General features: G+C 34.7%; 1 protein-coding gene and 1 long non-coding RNA gene across 3 annotated transcripts in view; one reads left to right on the plus strand and one right to left on the minus strand.

The window, feature by feature from the left end:
* Positions 1-20,959, plus strand: part of LOC148106896 (uncharacterized) — a 120,581-nt gene extending 99,622 nt beyond the window's left edge. For both annotated transcript variants that reach the window (XR_015723253.1, XR_015723254.1), the window contains 2 exons: positions 6,946-7,067; positions 10,810-20,959. This is a non-coding gene — a long non-coding RNA (uncharacterized LOC148106896). The remainder of the gene's footprint in view (positions 1-6,945; positions 7,068-10,809) is intronic.
* Positions 1-21,904, minus strand: part of IL1RAPL2 (interleukin 1 receptor accessory protein like 2) — a 1,151,831-nt gene that overhangs the window by 1,087,989 nt on the left and 41,938 nt on the right. The window lies entirely within an intron of this gene.

The raw sequence follows: 21,904 nt of genomic DNA on the forward strand, positions 1-21,904 counted from the left end.
CTAATGAAGGCATTAATATTTCTCTCCTTAGAGTACCAAATCCTGATATGAGTAGGGCCATCTTTTCAAGAGAGTTTTTAAAAATGTAATTAAACTAAATCTTTTGACAGATAATTGTAATGACAATGTTATGCTCGAATGGCTTTCAAGTTTAGTTTGTAAATTACCTTCTCCACTTTACTCTTTTCCTCTCTTAAAGTACCATGTATGTCAGATTCCCACTTCATGTTAATTTTTTAAAGTATCTGTATGGCATACTTCTAATTCTAGAAAGCAAAACAAGTTTAACTTAAGAATATATTTTGACACAATTAAAAGACCCAACTAGATATATCAGCTAGGTTGCAGAGAATATATAACTATATCATTTCTTAATACATTCTTGCCATCACAGATGATTTGGTATTTACTGTGTTTTCCAATCATTTGTACTTGCCAATCATATATATAATCTCCCAATAAATTGGAAATTATCAACACATAGACACATAGACCACACATACATCATGTATGTATTAAATATAATTAATTTTTAGACACAATTCTGTAGTCAACACACATTCATTTCAATTTCTAATACAACAGTCCCTCCTTAGCATCAGGGAATATGTTCCAAGAACCGAGTGGATGCCTAAAACCACAGATAGTGCCAAATCCTATATAGACCATGTTTTTTCCTACATGTACATACTTATAATAAAGTTTAAATTATAAAGTGGGCACAATTAGAATTAACAACCACAACTAATAACAAAATAGAACAATTATAATATACTGTGATAAAAGTTATGTGAATATTATCTTTTATCTCTCTTATTGTACTGTACCTTCTTATTGTGATGTACGATGTGAGATGGTAAAATGCCTATGGGACAAGATGAAGTGAGATGAATGATATAGGGATTGTGACATAGCGTTAGGCTACTACCAACCCTCTGATGATAGGTCAGAGGAGGATCATCTTCTTCCAGACCATAGCTGACTGAGGATAAGTGAAACTATACAAAGTAAAACCATGGATAAGAGCGGACTACTGTATCTTCTAATTCTGCAGTCATCTACAATGAAGCATGATATTCATACGGAGATGGTCCTGAGGTCCTACGAGACCTTCCATCAGAAAACAAATTTGCAATAATATAAATGATATTCCACTTAGTAAGAGGGCAAAGTTGATTCTCAATTTGACTCAAATTTGGAAAAGATCTCAATAGTTATATAATCCAACAACTAAGCTATCAAGAAATCCTTTTTATACTATCTCTGTATCTCCACTATCCTCAAGTACTTCTTACCATATGAAAACAACTGTATGAAGTGATAGCCCATTCTATGATTAGTTCTAGTAGTTAGAAATGGAGGAAAAAAGAGAGAGACATGGAGACTGAAACCAATAGAGCCAGAAATACAGAAGAAAACAGAGACAGCTAAAGATAGACAGATGGATAGGAAACAGATTGAAAGAGAAAAAATACACACACAGAGGAGAAATGGGGAGATAGAGAAAACATACAGAAGCAGAGAGAAAAAGGCAGAAACGAAGACACAAAAAGTTGACATATTGAGAAAGAGGAGGAAACAAGAGAAAAGAAAAATAATGATGGAGGAAATTCTCAGAGATAGCAGAGGAGACAAAGAGGGTAAAAAGAAAAGCAGACATAGAGGGGAAAATTGGTTATAAGCAACTATAGAGATCCAGGAGCATAGCAAAAACTATCTTTCAAACTAGTCTATTTCCTGTGGTAATTACATAGCCTGCAGTTTTGGGTTTAGTATATAGTCCCCCAAAATGGAGTCTTCATTTCACAGCCTTCCTTGCAACTGCATATGGACAGGTAATTGCATTCTGACCTTAAGACGTAACCAGAACTGTCATGTGCAAGAAGGATTAGTCTTTTTCAGGGTTGCTCCAGTCAGTAAACCTAGAAGTAGTGGGTATAAGGTTTTACAAGCTGTTTAGACAGACAAAAAGTCTACAATCATTACTCATTTTTATGTGGTTTCTAAATCCTTCATTACCCAACTTTTTCTTCCTTCAATAAAAATGTTTGTCAAAATCTTTCTCAAAATGTAATGTACACTTTCATACACTGTTTATGAGATTTTTAAGTTGGTAGAGCACTTTGGAAGGCAAACTGTCAAGACTTGGCAAAATATAAAGTGCTCAGGAATTCCCTTTCTAGCAATTGATATTACAGATATTCAAATACATATGCACAGAAATCTATGCATGTTCAAGGAAGGTCAATGAAGTATGTGTTATAATGGTCAAAAACTGGAAATAAAACAAACACCCCTCCACAGAAGAGTGGTTGAATAAAGTATGGTATATGCATACTATGGAATACTTTATAGCTACTAAACAGACTGAAGTAGAGAGCTATGCATCGATATGAGTAGATCTATAAATGTATTGGAAACAAATATGATCCCATATATAATGGAAAAATCTATGTATGAATATATATGTGTGTATATGGAAATTTATAGAAAAAGGTTAATGTAATTCTTAGGAGGGGAGTAGGAAAAAGTCTAATGTTGAAGGGTAAATTTCACTCTTTATATAGTTATGGTAGTCATTAATTCAGTTCTCCACATATCTATATCTCTTTGCCTTCAAGCATAAGATAGTGTTGCACTTCCTGGCCCCACTGTGATTGATAGAGCATGTGACTGATTCTGGCCAATTACTTATAAGCAAAAGTTATTACTCACACTTGTGTTTTACTTTCAGGTGAGAGCATTTATTTGTCAATGTGCCTTCTACAACTATCTTTTCCTCTGCCACAGTGAATGGTAATGTTTAAAACAGTGGTTGCTCCATCAGCCTGGGTCATAGAATGAAAAGTTTTAGAGCAGAGCTCCCAGCCAATGTTACATAAGTGAGAAATAAAATTTTGCTGTTACAAGCCACCATGATTTGGAGATTGTTACAACAGCATAATCTAAATTATCCTGACTGATATAATTGAAATATTTAAAATTTACATTGAGATAAATATATTTTATGGATATATTATAAAAATTAATATGATGCCCAGAACAGCACTATTCTGTACATAGACAATATTCTGTACATAGACAATACAAAATGTAATGAGAGTATTATGTGTCATGATCTAGATTCAATATACTCACTAGATGTAACCATTTCAATGACAGGAACTATGATTTATTCTTTTTTTGCATTCCCAGCACCAGTGACTAGAACACAGTAGGCATACAACCCATTCTTCTTGAATCTTGAATTAAATTATTTTTACCCTAACTTGTAGTTTTATATTAATCCTTATGAAACATCAATATATTAGTTTTAGTCTAATCAAAACCAGTTCAAATCATTTTTATTGACTCTCTCATCTAGCTTTGTGTCACTGAACATTTCATAAGCTTGTTCTTTTTGCCTTCAATTAAGTCAACAATAGAAAATTCTGAATAAGACATAGAACATAGTGTGCTTGCGTGGCTCAGTTGGTTAAGCTTCCGACTCTTGGTTTTGGCTCAGATCATCATCTCTTGGTCATGACGTTGAGCCCTGCATCAAACTCTGCACTCAACATGGAGTCTGCTTCAGATTCTCTTTCCCTTCCTTCCACCCCTCCTCTCTCTCTCTTTCTTGTTCTCCCTCTCTCTCTCAAATAAATAAATAAAATCTTTAGAAAAAAGACATACAACAAAGACCTATAGACTGCCACTATAGACCTCTCTACATGTTGGCATTGATCATTAATCTGTTTGATCAACTGAGTATGAATTCACTTAACTGTACTAGAATCCATTTAACTAGCCCATATTGGAATATTTTATCATGAGAGATTACTCATTTGATAAACCCGACTTTCGTAAAATATATCAGTAGAATAATTCTACCAAAATAAAAGGAGTTTGCTTAGCCTGACTTGATTCTAAGATCCATTATTTTACGCATTTGATGAATTTGTTGTGTGCCAACAACAAGGATACAATGGGGAACATAAAAGGTATGGTATCTATCTTCTATGTAATCACAGTCTAATAGGAGAGATAAACAGGTAATAACGAATTGTTTTAAATGTAACGAGAGGAGAGACACAGAGTGTTTTGAAGGCCAAGAGGGGAGAAATCAAATCCATATTTAGGAGAAAGAGAAGGCTTTCTGGGGAGAGTAACTTCTAAGCTGAAACCGAAAACATGAAAGGAAAGATTGTTCTGAGAGAGCATGGCACGTTCACGGAACTGAAATGAGTTCAATGCAGCAGAACCATAGAGTGCTGGATAGGAGGAAAAGAGAAAGTTGATACTAGAGAGGTGAGCAAGGGTCATCTCTTAATCATGTAGAGATTAAGTTGTCTATAGTACATCTAAGCATGGATGTTCAGTAAGAAATTGGAGATACTGATAGGAGTGAAGAAAAGGGACTTGGGGATATATATGTGGTAGTCTTAAACATTGAGATGGTATTTAATGTCAACAGGAGTCACCGAATTACCAAAGGATAGAGGCAAAATAAAAAGGTGGTTAAGGACAGGGCCTTGAGAAACACCAACATTTAAAAGATGAGCAGGTTCAGAGAAGTCTACAAAAGTGACTGGGAAAAAAAGTAACAAGAGAGATACAGGGAAAATCAGGATAAAAGCCAAGAGAATAGCATATTTCAAGAATGACAACTGTGTTAAATGCTACTGAGTAATCAAGTGAGTCAAAACCTAAAAAGTGTCCTTTATATGTAGCCAAGGAAAGGTTGTTAGCCAAGAGAAGACTGCCAAAAACAAATCAGTGGAGTATCAGGGCTAGAACCAGACTGTATAAACTGAAGAGTAGTAAATTGAAGGTAAAGAAGTAGAACCGTGAGTGAGTACAACTATCACAAAGATTAGCTGTGATAGGAAAGAGGGGGGGGGTAACTTTATAGCATGGGGTCAGAGAATTTTTAAAAATAAACTTATTTTTCTCATGATTAGACTGGGTTTATGGGTTTTGGGGAATAATACCAGAAGAGTTTTTTTCTTTGGTAAGAGAGATTTGAGCAAGCTTTAAATGCTGAAGGAAAGGAGCCAGACAACAGGAAATAGTTGAAGAAAAAGAAAACACATGGTTAATTTATAGAGCAAAAACTCTAAAGAAATACATGAATAAGAAGAAGTTTCCAAAGCTCAAGTGGAAAGATTTGCCATACATAGGAGGATTTTTTGATCTTCAGTTAGAAATGGAAGGAAGGCAGAAATGACAGATGAAAGTATAGGTAGGTATAGGTAAGTTTGTAGCTCTTGTGGTGGGAAGTTGCCATCTTGTGGCTTCTACATTCTCTGTGAAACAGCTGGCAAGTTTATCTAAAGAGATGGTCGGGGGCGCCTGGGTGGCACAGCGGTTAAGCGTCTGCCTTCGGCTAAGGGCGTGATCCTGGCGTTCTGGGATCGAGCCCCACATCAGACTCCTCCGCTAGGAGCCTGCTTCTTCCTCTCACACTCCCCCTGCTGTGTTCCCTCTCTCACTGACTGTCTCTATGTCAATTAAATAAAATCTAAAAAAATAAATAAATAAAGAGACGGTCGGGTAGGCGGTTTGAGGAAGCATGTATCGTTTCAAAAGTTAAACAGTTGACTCTAGGGCATTAGATGTTAAATTCACCAATTTAAGCTTCTGGAGTCCACATTTTTGCTTTTGTTTTTAATTAACACATTTGACTATATCTAATACTTTTGTGTTTTCATTGTTCCTGTGACTCATTATAAAATTTTTTTCACTTAACTACAGAATTGAGTGGTAGCAGCTAAAAGGGCACCTTCTCAGTTGACCACCACACCAACTAACTTTTCCAATCCAATTAGTCTTCACACCTTTCTTCCACACTACAGTTAATTGAGGTTTTATGGTATTTTAAGATATAATTTAACCTCATCACCCTTGAGTAAAATATGGGGAAACTGAGATTCAGTGAGGTAAATAACTTTCACTATAGCAAGAAGTCAGTTGGAGACAGAATAAGAAATTCATATTTGTAAAATTTCTTTGTCTATCAGAAATAGCAGTAACTATTGACTGTTGATAGGAAATGCGGTTAAACTCCTTGAAATATTCCATTATCAAGGACACTGTATATAATTTTAAATGCCATGTAATAAAAACAACATGGAGCTGTCAGAAAGAATATTTATATTAATGAACTTTCCTCTAATAATGCAATACGTCTTATTTGTGCTTCTATGTTTAGATAAATGACAGTACCTAGTTCTACAATATCTTGTTTCCCATATTTTTAGTTATGAAAGGATGATGAAAACATGGTGCCTCAGGAACAATTATAAAATAATGTATATTTTTGCCATATTAAGGGAACTGTGCAACAGGTTTTTTTTTTTTGAGTGATGGAAGTGTATATATCATACTTTATCTGGGTTATTGACTACTGTAAAGTAGGTCAATGTAGCCTTTTGGGCCCCAGTTTTACTTCTTATTAGCTGTATGACCTTGGCCTACTTACCTATACATTCTGACCTTCCATTTACTCATCTGAAAATGGTGGTAATAGTAATATCTACTTCATGAGGTTGTTGTTTGTATTATATTGTATATAATACCTATTAAATGCCTAACCCATTATCAGATACAGAATCAGCCATCAGTACATGTTAGCTATGGTTATTGGTGGTGTTGTTATTAATTCTGCTTAGGGAAGACAGAGAAAGTTTTGCATAGGGGGTGACACTTGGAGAAGGAAAATAAGTTTGCCAGGTGGTCAGGGTCAAAGGGGAGAGCAATACAGACAGACTCTGTGTGTGTGTATGTGCACATGCATGTGCACACATATCTTGGGCAGAGCAGGGATTGCATTTTATATGGATATGATGCATTACGGCCTAATAATTTCTCCTCACTGGCCAATATTGACAAGATTTTGAAGTTACACTCAGACAAAAGAAAAGCATAAGTACCCCCCTTTTCTCTCTCTTCTCTCATCATTTTCAGAATGGAGGAAAATTTATCCTGCTGTCTTACAACTTGTGTCCACTGCCGCCATAAAACATGAACCCAGGGATCTGCCTATAGCCTCCAATTGGGTAACCCTACTCTTTCTGCAGAAATAGTTGGTGAGTTTTTTCCCTTTTAAAACTTCCTTTCTTAACCTCTTTAGGGTCCCATGTACCAGCTGGTGCACCAGACATAATTGTGCTTGAAAAGGAGTCAATGGAGAAAGCTAAAGACTGATCCTTGGTAATGTGCATTTTAAATTAGTCTCCTAGAGATTAATTCAATAAATTAATGGTATTTATTTTTTATAATAATAATTATCACCATCATAATTATTAACCTGGGAATCTTGTCTCCATATTACTGGTTTTCTCATACCTTTTCAATATAGCCCAAAACGTACCTGAAAATGCCTAAATATACACTGGGACTGCCCCATTTTTTTCTTAAATCCTTTCAAAAAATTTACCCCCTCTCCCATCTAATATTCTGTGATCCCCTTTCCTGATCAACACTGGTAGCATCTATCAAATTAACAATTTTTAAAATAACAATCTACCTCAAAATTAAAAAGCCTAAGGTAGAACAAACATTCTCATATACTGGTAGTGAGAATATAAATTATCATTCATTTTCTGGAAAGCAAATTAGTTATTATATTTATATAATAACATTTAAAAATTACTATCTCAGATAATGCAAAGACTCATATACAAGGATGTTATTCTAGCATTATCCCTAATAACAAAAATATAAGACATCCAAGAATATGGCAAAGGTTAGATCAATTATAATATATCTTTATGATGGAACATAATTCTGCCTTAATACAAAATTTCAGGCAAAAACAAAAATTCAAATCCTTTAACATATCTTAAGAAAATAATCTAAAATGTAACTAAAGATTTATGCATTATTATGTTCATTTCAGCCATATTTATACTACCAAAGTTGGAAATAATCTAAATATCCAATAATAAGAAATTTGTTAATTAAATTATGTTATATTCATATGGTAGAATATTATATAACTATTAACAATTAGGTGTTCAAAAATTTTAATGATATGGGAAATGTTCTCGACATAATGCTAAGGGAAGTCAAGATAAAAAACTGTAAATAGAGAATGATATGCGTAAAAGGATTTATGCACAAAGATTATAGTATGATTTATAATATCAAAACTTAAAAAGCAAGTTACAAGCTCAAAAATAGAAGAGAGTTTAAATTACATCTATACAGTAGTATATTAAGCATATCATTAAAATGATTTTAACCACTGGTAAAATGCTTATGTTATGTGAGGTTTTAAAAAGCCGCCTACAGGGGTGCCTGGGTGGCTCAGTCATTTAAGCATCCTTCTGGTGATTTCAGCTCAGGTCATGATCTCATGGGTTGTGAGATCGAAAAGGCTTTGTGCCCCGCAGGGAGTCTGCTTAAGATTCTCTCTCCCTCTTCCTCTGCCCCTCCACCACTTGCTCACTCGCTCTCTCTCTCTCTCAAATAAATAAATAAATCTTTTTTAAAAAGAAGGCTATAAAAGGAAATGAAAATAGGATCTAAAAAGATGTCCCATGTTTATTGCAGCACTATTCACCATAGCCAAGATATGGAAACAACCTAATATACATACACACATACACACACAATGGAATATTATTCAGCCATGAGAAAGAAGGAAATCCTGCCACTTGAGACAACTTGGATGAAACTTGAGGGCATTATGCTAAGTGAAATAAGTCAGAGAAAAACTAGTATTATGTGACATCATTCATTTGTGGAATCTAAAACAGCTGAACTCAGAAACAGTAGAGTAAAAGTTGCCAGGAGCTGGGGATGGGTAAATGGGGAGATACTGGTGAAAATATACAAACTTCCAGTTATAAGATTAAAACCTTATGGGGATGTAATATACAGCATCATGAGTATAGCTAATAATGCCATATTACATAGTTGAAACTTGCTAAAAGAGTAGATCTTAAATGCTGTCACCACAAAAAAGAAAGAGTAATTATGTGACAGGTTGGAAGTGTTAGCTAATGCTATGGTAGTAATCATTTTGAAATATATGTATGAAATCAACATTGTACACATTGAACTTACATGTTTTATGTCAATCATATCTCAATAAAGCTGGGGGGAAAGGACATTAGACATCAGGGCATTAAGGGAAAATTTTAGGCTACAAAATTAATAAGAAGCATAATCTTGACTATAGAAATACATATTAATATGCACACACACATATAAACAAACACACAGACACACACACATCCTAATCTTTACATTATATTTGGGCAGTGAAATTACAGAGTAGGAGTTAGCATTATATTCATCATTATCAATATCATCCCTAAAAATAGACATTTTAAATAAGTATGTATTTTTTAAATCACTCAAACCAATTAGGGGACATCAATACTGACCATAGAGAGGGGAAAATGACTACAAGGGAATACCGTGAAAAACTGTATGCTAACAAATTAGATAACTTAGATGAAAGGGCCAAATTTGTAGAAAGACAAACTACTGAAGCTAACCAAGAAAATATAAAAATTTAAATAGACCCATAACAAATAAAGAGATTTAATTAATAGTCAAAAAATGTCCCAGAAAGAATAGCCCCGGCCCAGATAGCTTCACTGGTGAATTCTATCAAACATTTAAAGAATAATTAATATCAATTCTTCAAAAACTCTCTCAAGAAATATAAAAGGAGAGAATACTTCCCAACACATTCTATTACCCTGATATCAACATCAGGAAAAGACATCACATGAAAAGAAAACTATAGACCTGAATCTTTTATGAATGCAGACCAAAAAGATCTCATAAAAAATACTAACAAACTGAATTGAGCAACATATAAAACAGATTATACATCATGGCAAAGTAGGATTTATCACAGGAATGCAAACTTGGTTTAACATCTACAAATAAATCCATGTAATATACCAACTCAATAAAATAAAGGAAATTAATCATATAATCATGTCAATAGAAGCAGAAAAAGCATTTCACAAAATTCAACATCTTTTCATGATAAGACATTCAGAAAATTAGGAATAAATGAGGAAATTCTTTGGTGTTAAAGGCTATCCATAAAAAAACCCATAGGTAACATTATACTTAATGATGAAATACTGAAATCTGTCCCCTTAGGATCAAGAACAAGGATGTCTGCTCTTAGCACTTTTATTCAACATTGTACTGGAGGTTATAAAGAGGCAATTAAGCAAGAAAATGAATAAAAGATACCAAGATTGGAGGGAAATAATATAAATATCTCTATTTGCAGACAACATTATCACGTATATAGAAAATCCTAAGGTATCAACTAAAAACCACTACAACTGGGGCACCTGCGTGGCTCAGTCTGTTAAGCATCCAACTCTTGATCTCAGCTCAAGTCTTGATCTCAGGATCATGAATTCAAGCCCCACATCAGGCTCCACACTGGGCATGGAGCTTACTTAAAACAAAACAAAACCAACAAAAAACTCACTAGAACTAATAAACAAGTTCAGCAAGGTTGCAAGATCAACACACAAAATTCCATGGTATTTCTATACACTAGGAATGAATAAACTGAAGCAGGAAGTAAGAAAACAATTACATTTAAAATAGCACCAAAAATAAGAAAATGCTTAGGAATAAATTTAACAAAAAAAGAGTGCAAAACTCATATTCTGAAAACTAAAATATTGAAAGAAATTAAAGGACACCTAAAAGGAAAGACACTCCATGTTTTATGGATCAGAAGACTTAATATTGTTAGGATAGAAATATTTCCCAATTTGATGTATACGTTTAATGCAATCCCTAGCAAGATCCCAGCTCCTTTTTTTTTCTTTTTTGCAGGAATTGACAAGCTGATTCTAAAATTTATATGAAAATACAATGGATCCAGAAAAGTCAAAACAACCTTAAAAATAAGAAAGTTGGAAGCCTTATACTTTCCAATTTTGAAACTTACATTAAAAACTAATAATCAAGATAGTGTGGGGGGCCTGGGTCACTCAAGCAGTTAAGCATCTGCCTTCAGCTCAGGTCATGATCCCAGGGTCCTGGGATGGAGCCCCAAGTCAGGCTCCCTGCTCAGCGGAGAGTCTGTTTGCCCTCTGACCCTCCCCCTGCTCATGCTCGCAATCTCTCTCTCTCTCTCTCTGTCTCACACACATACATACATACATACATAAAATCTTTAAAAAAAGGATAGCACAGTACTGGCATAAGGATAACATAGATCCATGGACAGAATTGAGAGTTCAGAACATAAATTTTTGGTCAATTGATTTCCAACAAGGGTACCAAGACCATTCAGTGAAAATAGTCTTTTCAACAAATGGTGCAGGAACAACTCGGTAGCTACATGCAAAAGAATTTAGACCCCTACCTCACATCACATACAAAAATTAACTCAAAATGGATCATATGCCTAAATGTAAGAGCAAAGACAGTATAATTCTTAGCATAAAATATAGGAGTAAATCTTTGTGACTTTGGTTTAGACAAAACATCTTAGACATGACATTAAAAGTACAAGCATCAAAAAAATAAATTGAATTCCATGAAAATGAAAGACTTTGTGCTACAAATAATACCATCAAGAAAGTAAAATGACAACCCACAGAATGGGGAAAAATACTTGTAAATCACATATCTGATAAGGGAATTGTATCTAGGATATATAAAGAATTCTTACAACTCAACAAAAATACAAATAACCCAATTAAAAAGTCACTAAAGTATTTTAATAGTCATGTCTTCAAATGGATATACAAATAGCCAATAAACACATGAAAAGATAGTCAACATCAGTAGCTATGAAAAAATGAAAATCACAATGAGATACCACTTCACACCCACTAGGATGCATAAAGACATAATAGAAAATTTTGATGAGAATGTGAAAAAATTGAAGCCTTCGTACATTGCTGGTGGTAATGTAAAATGGTGCAGCTGCTTTGGGAAACAGTTTGGCAGTTCCTTAAAAGGTTAAACATAGAATCACCATATTATCCAGAAATTTCATTTTTAAGTGTATACTTAAAGGAGTTGAAAATGTTTGTCTACCCTCCAAAAAAAAAGAAAATGTATGTCCACATACACACAAAAAAAATACAATACTGTTTATAGCATCATTATTCTTTTTTTTATTATATGTTAGTCACCATACAGTACAGTATTAGTTTTTGATGTAGTGTTCCATGATTCATTGTTTGCATATAACACCCAGTGCTCCATGCAATATGTGCCCTCCTTAATATCCTTCACTGGGTTAGCCCATCCCCCACCCCCCTCCCCTCTAAAACACTCCGTTTCCCAGAGCCCATAGTCTCTCATGGTTCATCTCCCCCTCTGTTTTTCCCCCTTCACTTTTCCCTTCCTTCTTCTAATGATCTCCCTGCTATTCCTCATGCATATTCTTAATAGCCAAAAAGTAAAAACAATTCAAAATTCCATCAACTGAGGAATAGATAAAATGTGGTATATAATGGAATCTTATTGGGTAATAAAAGAAATGAAGTAATGATAACATGCTACAATATAGATGAATGTTGTAAACATTCTGCTAAGTGAAAGAAGCCAGTCATGAGAAACCACACATTGAATAATTCCACTTATATGAAATGTCCAGAATAGGCAAATTCATAGACACACTAAGCAGGTTAGTAGTTGTCAGGGGATAAGATAGTGGTAATAGCTGCACAACTCTGAAAATACTAAATACTACTGAATTATACACTTTAAATCGAGGAGATATATGGTATATAAATTATATCTCAATAGAATCATTTAAAAATCAGTCAGATCAGTCATTTGACATCACCATAGAAAATGAGTTGATGGATTTTTTCCCCTTTATCAGGTGTATGTTTGCACATCACATAGTTCTAGATTATGTGCCAAATACGTTATTCTTAAAGTGAGCCCTTTTAGACATACAATGCAGGTTGGGCAATTGTTGGTCTCATTTAACCCAGAGACCTTCTGATTTAAGCCTCCATCACCAGACTCACATTTCAGACGTTTTAGGTTTTAAGTGCCATAAGATATCTTAAAGTGGGCCAGGTCATCCTAGTCTCCACTATGTTAGCCTTATATTCCCTCATTGACACACGGTGTTATTTTGAAAACTCCTTTTTCACAGCAAGAATGGATAGTCTTAAAGTCGAGCTATCAAAATTTTTATACTCAGGGAAGTGATTAGGAATAAGTAAAAGCAAACTGGTATTTGTGGTCTTTGTTGACATTACAATCATCTGCTATTAAAATGGAAAAATGGATCCATGTTTTTAAAAGACTAATTCAAGCCAATATTTCCTTCAATAAGATTAAAATCAGCTCTGCACTACCCAACCCAGTTCTGCGTGCAAGGAATTGTCTCAACAGATAGCTACAAAACACCATAACTGGAATAATCAAAGATTAAATAAGAGACAATCTGGTCCAACTGAGCTTAGCAAATTGCATTACCTTTAGAGCAACAAACTGACAGGGACTGATATTTCATCTGCAATTAAAAGAGCACTTTCTTTTTTACTGAGTTACAGCCTAAAGACACACTTTACAGATAGAAAAGTTGGCAGGATTTTTATTGAGCACACTGATCTATACTTCCTAACAAATTGCTCTATTCCTTAACTAAACTTTAATAAAGGAGCTAAATTCTGGGCATATATCGCTACCCAGTATATATCCATATAGAGTTATTTTTCATAAGAAATTTATCAATCCTCCAAATATTTTCAACTTTATATTTTATATTTCCTTGGGGGTACCAAAGGACTGTTTGGACATTGGTAAATCAGAAATAAACCATCTGAACTACTGACTTTAAGGTCAAGTACAGGAAGATGCCAGAGGGTCATAAAATCCACCTCCACACATATATACATGCTCATGCACATGCACACAGCCACAAGAGACAGCCACAACCTAAATATCCCTTAATTTAATTCACTTGATAAATACTGAAAATCAGTGATATGTACTTAGCAGGCACTAAAGATACAGTATTTTGAGGAAGACAGACATGATCCTTGTCCTTATGAAGGTAACATTCTATTGAAAGAAACAAACATCTTAAATAATTAATTAAGTATAATTATAGTAAGCATGAGAAGGAGATAAGCATGGTGTTTAAAGACCCAATCTAGTATGCGTGGTCAAAGAAGTCTTTCCTAAAGAAGTGACACTTGATCTGAGCTTTGAAGAATGGGTACGGTTTGATTAAGCAAAGGCACAATGTTCCAGTTAGAGGAAATAGGATGTTCAATGGCTGGGTCAGAATGGTCTGATTTAGAAACTAAAGATAGCTCAATGTAGGAGCAGAGAATGTATATGGAAGAGTGGTGGGACAGACGGTTGTAGAAGTACGCAGGAGGCAGAACCTGAAGAGCATCATAGGCCTTGGTAAGGAATTTGGACCTTATCCTAAGTGCAGTGGGAAGCAAAGATTTAAGTAAGGAAGTGATGTGATCTGATTTACCATTCTGGAACAGATCACTCTAGCTGCTAAGAATGGATTAAAATCAGAAGCAGAGCTAGTAAGATAGCATTCGCAAAAACTGGTACCATTTTTCAAAGGTAATGTGTTGATGGACATTAAGACAATGACGAAAAGACATTGCTGAAGCACTGTAAAAGAGGAGCTTAAAACATACAAAAATGGTAGAAATACCATTACCAAAAAAGTAGTAGTCAAAAAGTGATACTTTTGTACTTGCTGATCTCCCAGAAACCGCAGATTCACTTTGCCTAGTTTTTAGGTCCCAGATACTCCTCTAAATGAAGTGGGAAAAGAATGAATGCAGGGAGATCAGTTTGGACATCCTCTGTCCTCTGACTTCTTTCAAATAAATTCTCTCACTGAGACCTACCATTGTTTCCTTGCCTTACTGTTTTTTTCACCTCCCATGACCATAGTTTTCTTACGAAAGTACAGATGTATTTCTTATGTGAAACAGGTTTGTTCCTTGAACTTGACTTGTCTATCTATCTGCTTTGGGGAACTCCAGAAGGCATGGATCTATGTTTGTGGCTCAATTTGCATATGTTCCTCTGGACATTATGGGGGACATGAGTATCTAGGAAATGTTGTCAAGTTTCCTACATACTTGAGTTTGAACGCTGCAAGGAGGAAGTAATAGGCTATTGCTCACATCTTTAGAAAGTATAACTGCTCACTCCGAGCCAAGGTATTGTTAATGCTTTAAACAGTAATACCGAACCTTTGTATAGCAATTCAAAATTTAAGGCAAAGTATTTAATGGCTTGCTTCTTTGAAAAAATAGAAAGAGGAGTATGACCTTGTATACTGTCACACAGGCTCCTTTGGGTTGAAAGAGCAAAATCTGTTATTCTGACAAGGAAATGAAATAATGAAATAAATATATACTGAGCACTACTGCGTGTCATATACCATACTAGATGCTTTACTTTATAACTGTGTTATAGTATAACTATACAATCTGCACTCACGTTGCCACAATATGATTCCTGCCTGTGTCATTTGTCAACTGTAGGCTTTGGGCAAGTTATTTAATCTGTTTGTATCTGATATTTTTTCATCTGTAAATGAGATCTCAATAATACCTTTATCTTCTAAATACTATTACATAAGGCACTCCATAAATACAAAGCACTTAGAATCACACCTGGTATATAGTAAGTAGTCAATAAATATTAATTGCTATCACCATTATCATCATCATCATCATCATCATCATCACCATCACCTAACTCTTCTAAGAGTAGTGTTGGGTAAAATATTATTGATTGCCTGTACATAAGTACACTGGACCCCAAAGAGGTTAATCAAGTTGCCCCAAGATCACATAGCTAAAAAGTGGTAGAGGTGAGATTCAAAATCAAGGCTTTTGGACTCCAAAACCATGTTCTTTCCACTTTATCGTGTCATTAAGAGTTCCAAGAACTCTGGGTGAGAATTTCAGCCACTGCTGAAACACCAAACAGCAACCTAGCCCTCTCAGGTTCTAGATAAGGGGCTGGTACAGGGAAGAGCCTACATTTCCTGAGTGGTTCTCCCTGTTCTAACTGTATCTACTTTCCTCTCTGGTTCTGCCCATTCTTTTCAAGGCTGGGTACCCTCTAATTGTGTGTGCTTTACTTATACACGCTCCCGTCTTGGTCAAATGTCCCAAATTATGAGCTAAGCCAGTATCAGATTTTCTCATATGGATTTCTTCATCCTGACACAAAGACAAAAAAAGGATATGAGAGAATGGAAGAGGAGGGGAGGAGAGGAAAAAAGGCAATGAAGGTATAAGCATATTATATTTTATAACAATACTGATATCAATACTATTATAATAATAAGCATATTATTTAATGGTATAAAAGTAACCACTAGAACAGAAACTGTTAATAGTCATTGCCTTTGAACAATGAGACTAGGCTGTAGTTTTTTTCATGTTGTACCCTTCTCTAACTGCATTCTTTTTTTGCTATTTTTATGTTTGCTAGTTTGTTGTTTTGTTTTAGACAAAAACAAGCATTGCATCTATAATTTGGGAAGAAATGGTTTAAATAAGCAAGCAATAAATAATTTAGTGTGTAGGTAGGCAAATAGATGAATATGTGGATACATGAATGTATGGATAGATAGGTGGATGTATGGATGGATGGAAAAAAGATGGGTAAATGAATGATGGCTCATCTACAAGGTGAAATGCTGTGCAGCAGTTGGGAGGAGTGAAGCAGAGATAAGTTCGAAGTATGTTGTTGGTAAAGAGGCACAATGTTTTAATGAATACCCTTGTGTGTATGTGTGTATATGTGTGATTGTATGCACCTGTGTGTATGTGTATTATAATCATATGCATATATTTTTATAAGATAAATTCTCAGAAGAAAGAAGGTTGGGTCCAAAGCTAAACGGATTCTATATTTTGAAATATATTACCAAATTTTCTCCAATAAACTAAATAATAATTTATACTCCCACAAACAACAGAGACTGCTTATTAACTTCACAATCCCAACCAACATTGATATATTGTTTTAATTTGCATTTACATTTTCAATTATGAGTGAGATAGAGCATCTTTTCACATATTTATTGATGACTTATGTTTCCTTTTTTTCTGTAAATAGCTTTGTTTATATCTTTTGCCCTATTTTCCATTCACGGATTTAGTTTCTGTAATGCTTTGTAATCAAATTATACCTTTGTCTATTATATGTGTTATAAATATTTTCACCAGTAAAAAAGTTTTAAAGTCAAGGGCTATTCCAAAATGTTCTGAATGTCAAAAATATTAAGTGCCAAGTAGGATGAATGTTCATTCTATAAATGAAAGCACTAAAGCCCAGGTGTCTGATGCATTCTTCTGAAAAAAACACAGGAAGTCCTTTTTTGTCAAAAAAGAAAGAATACAGCTTATGAAAATTGCCATCTTCAATATACTATTTACACAGTGTTTTGACAATCATTAAGCCAAGAGAATTTGCAGGGATGGGATGGACCCATATGCAATGCATCAGCGCCTGGCACAGAGCTGAACCACTTATAGAGTATACTCAAGTCGAGGACTTTTTTTGTTCCTTTCATTCCTTTGCCATGAATGGACAGGAAGGTACTTGCTTGGTAAATTGTTCTAGCAACAAAAGATTCCACATTTCTTATTTACAGTAAATGGCTAGCACCTGGAATGAGTCTGTTAGACAACATTGCTATGAATGCAATAAACTGAATGCTAATTCAACCCCATCCTAGCCCTCCATCCTTCAAATGACTTAGTGGTTTCTCACTCAGTTTCAAAAGTATGGATTTGAACTGGCGTATTCCTCAAGACTGCCAAAAATACTCTGGGAAGTCTGGGTCAATCTCAATCCCAGGACTAGAATGAAATATGTCAAGGCTACTCTGGGATATGCTTCAATGGCTGGAATAATGGCCCCCAGGCAGTAGTGTGCTGGTAAACGTGTACCAACCAGGTCTCCAAGGGGAAGGGATGCTCTGGTTGATAGCCTTTGCCTATTCTTGTAGTGTAAATACTCCCACCACAGCTGATTTCAGTCTACAAATGCAATTTTATTCAACACAGCATTGAGAAGAAATGTACACAATCAACTTTTTTTTCTATTTAAAAAATTTTTAATTCCAGTGTAGTTAACATACAGTGTTATATTAGTTTCAGGTGTACAATATAGTGATTTGACAATTCCATATATCATCCAGTACTCATCACAACAATACACAATCATCCCTTACTAGCCAAAACAAGCTGGCTCCAGCAGACTACTACCCTTAACTCTGTTTTATAAGCCTAAAAGTGTATTTTGGACTACTCCACAAGCAAACCGTCCCCTGGAACCAACATATATTCAGAATGGGATGACTTCTACCAAGCAGCCTGGGCAAATGCCCTGGATGACAGACTATGATGCCAAATGTCTAGATCTCACACTACTGCTGTTACCTTTAATCTAGAAAAGTATGAAAGTATGAAATAGTCTTCCTAATAGATTATAGCATACCTCCCTTACTATATAAAAGTAAAATACTATCAATAGATTATTGTAGGCAATGGCTAAATGTAAATAACATTTACACTGCAATGTAAAGGCAGTTTCTAGACCTTACAAAAATAAAACATTTTTTAAAAGCTTACAAAGTCTCAATCAAGCTGAAAGTTGTGACAAACTATTTGATGACCAATTTTGATTTAGAAGGCTACCATTAAAGAAAACAACCAGAGACTGTGGGTGGAAACTGAATACAAAAATATATACAAATATATATATGCTCATCTTATTTCCTTAAGGGGTACATAAGGCAGATCATAAAAAAATGTATGTTATCATCTCAACAGGAGATATCTGCATATTCTTCAGCTATATTTTAGCCTATTGACTAAATAGACACGGCACACTTTTATGAGTGAGTCTGCCATGGTTCCCCAAGCAACCTTACTTAGCTAATTTGAGCATAACACTGAGGTCAGAATTACAGTTAGATCCCATGTAGGTCATTGAAACTTTCTCTGTAGCCTAGCCATGGACCAAAATCCTCATCACTATTGTCTCTGAGGCATTACATTGGTCCTTAGGGAAGTACAGTGAGTGAAAAGCTCAAATGCAACCCATGTGCTAGTGAAAAAAAGTCAGAGCCACCATCAACTGCTGGTGGCTTAGTATCATCTCTATATACAAAAACCACATGTTAGTGACCCTAAGTGGGCAAAATGGTACTAGTTATTGTAGTTTTGAAAAGAGACAGGAAATGTGGACAGGGTTTGTTACATGACTGACAGCCCTCAAGTATGAATCAAAGCTGAAGCAAACGTCTTTCTTCCTGTTCATACCTTACATCAGGATATATTCACAGTACCCTCTGCTGTCCTATAAAAATATTACACCAATACCAGGAGGGAGAAGAAAGTCAATGCACCTGCCATAAGAGACCCATCAAACACATACTCAGTATTGCAATTAAAGAAGTGTAAATATTACAAGGCAGCCTGCTTACATTGCCAAGTCCTTATTAAAGAGTTTCTTCAAAATATGTTTCTTTTCTAAGGAACTGAAGTGCACAAAAGCATAACATAGCAATTGTAATCAAGACTTCTTGCATGACACACCTCTCTCTAGAGCTCAAGATACTCTAATTGACATGATTTCATTAGTTGAACCTGCATAATGTTTGGTTCTAGGTCAGAGGATCTTTACAATAGAAGAACTAAGGCATGACTAATTTAAGTGCGTCCCTAAGGAGGTTACAATGATAAGTCAAGTGAAAAATAATGTAACCAAATCCAAATCTCTTGAATCACACTTCATCCATTGACAACATATGGCAAATCCCCCGAGTAGTGTTCATAGTCCATCTCACTAATGGGTCCCATATCTCTTCATTTTCTTTCTGTTCCCTTCCTTCCTATATTTCTTCCATTTTTGGAAAGAAAACAAATTATCAATCTCCTTGATTGCTCCAAATGACTAGCAACATCTCCTAATATACTTGCTTTATTAAAATTGAATATATTAAAATGGAACCATAAAGTCAACCCAGTCAGAATCTCTTGAGGTACTTGTTTGACAATCGTGAGCTGGTTTTAAAAGTTTCATGGAATACAAATAGATTATTCCATATCAAGGCCTATTAAGCACAGCTCAATAGGCAAGCACAGGCACTAAACTGACTAGCAAAAAATAACCAGCCACTTATTATTGCTTTCCAAGTTGACCTCATCATCTCTTTTCCCATCGCTTTCAATGCATATCATTTTGTGTTCTTAAAACCTTTCATAGTTTCCAACTGTCTTAATTTTTTTTATTTAAATTAAATTTAAGTTAGTTAACATATAGTGTATTTTAGTTTCAGGGGTAGAATTTAGCAATTCATCGGTTGCATATAACACCAGGGCTTATGACATCAAGTGCCCTCCTTAATACCTATCACCCAATTATTTTATCCCCAACTGTCCTTAGAATAAAAACTAAAATCCTTACTTATGGTCTATAAGGCCCCTCACTATATGACTCCTGCCTACTCTCCAGTCTCACCTCCAACCAAACTCCCCATTATTTCTTATGCTTCAGCCACACTGATCTTCATAAGCCCCCTCGAATATGTTATGTTCTCTCTCAACGCCAGGACCCCACACATGCTGCATGCTAACTTTCAGAATGCTAGTATTTCTTCACCTGGCTAACTTTTCTCATCTTCTAAGACTCACTTAAATATATAATTCCTTCTGAGCGTTTCCTCTGATTTGCAGGTCTAACAAGATCCTTCACTTTAACATTTCTATTGTACCTGCACCCCCCAATGATAATGCTCAGCATACATTCAAATATTTCTTCAGTATTTGTTTTTATTTTTATATCTTCTTCTCCATAGTATTTAATACAGTATTATGCATACAGCAAGTGGTCAATAAATACACACTTACTGGTAATAAATACATGCTTATTGGTAATACTTGGACATCCCAAGTATCTAATAATCTTTTTTTTCTAATAATCTTTAATAATTTTTCTTGTATCCCAAGTATCTAATAATCTTTAATAATTTTTCTTGGCTAGTAATATAAATAACTGTTCCATGGTTTACATATCATATCCAAAGCCTAAATTAACTGAAATTCTGTAATAAAATTTTAGTATTATTTCTACCTTTGAATAGGTACAGTGAATATGTTTTCATTGTTCTATTTTCACAGCATATAACTTGATTTACTAATACTCTGGAGATCTTTGTAACTTCCAGTTCTGTACTGTTGCTGTACATACAAGATACTCATTAAAACAAGGCCCATACTTTATGGCAGGTTTCCATTGTTAGGTTTTGTATCAAAAATACCTCTTGGAAACAAATTATGGTTTTCTGCATAAAGCATGAACTGGCAACACCAATTCTTTTGTCTTTTAGTTAGCCCTGTAGATAATGATTTATGATGCATTGCCTTTTATGCTATTTTCCACTTTTCTGTGGCTTTTAATTTTAATGAGGATTTCTATCATCTCATTCCTCCCTTTGCTCCCAACCATCTTGCGCTGCAAGTCACCAAAGGGGTTTTGTTCGCATTTTTTAAATGTTCTCTCTCTTACTACTTATTTCTTAACATCAGTTTTCTTTCTCAGATGTCATTCTAATGTACTTCTGATCACAGCATTTCTATTAACATACATCTGAGACTTGTCAACATTTAAAAAGCCAAACAAAACACGTAAAATAATTTACATTCTCATAGAGAGATAAATGGATAACCTAGAGACTCCCTTGTCAGCATTACTTGTTAGGTGTCATAGAATTTCCTTCAATCTGGAGTTCATTGAGGAATAAACAGGCTTTTATTTTTGCCCAATTCATTGGGTATTTCAACCAACCTCTTTAAATGATTACATATATACTAAATCTGTGGAAATTTTTAAAAAATTCTATCTGGGTTTAGGAGATTCTTCAAGGTAGAAATAAACATAT

This window comes from Ursus americanus, chromosome X, assembly GCF_024610735.1.
Source record: "Ursus americanus isolate L20-20 chromosome X, mUrsAme1.1.p, whole genome shotgun sequence".
NCBI classification, from domain to species: domain Eukaryota; kingdom Metazoa; phylum Chordata; class Mammalia; order Carnivora; family Ursidae; genus Ursus; species Ursus americanus.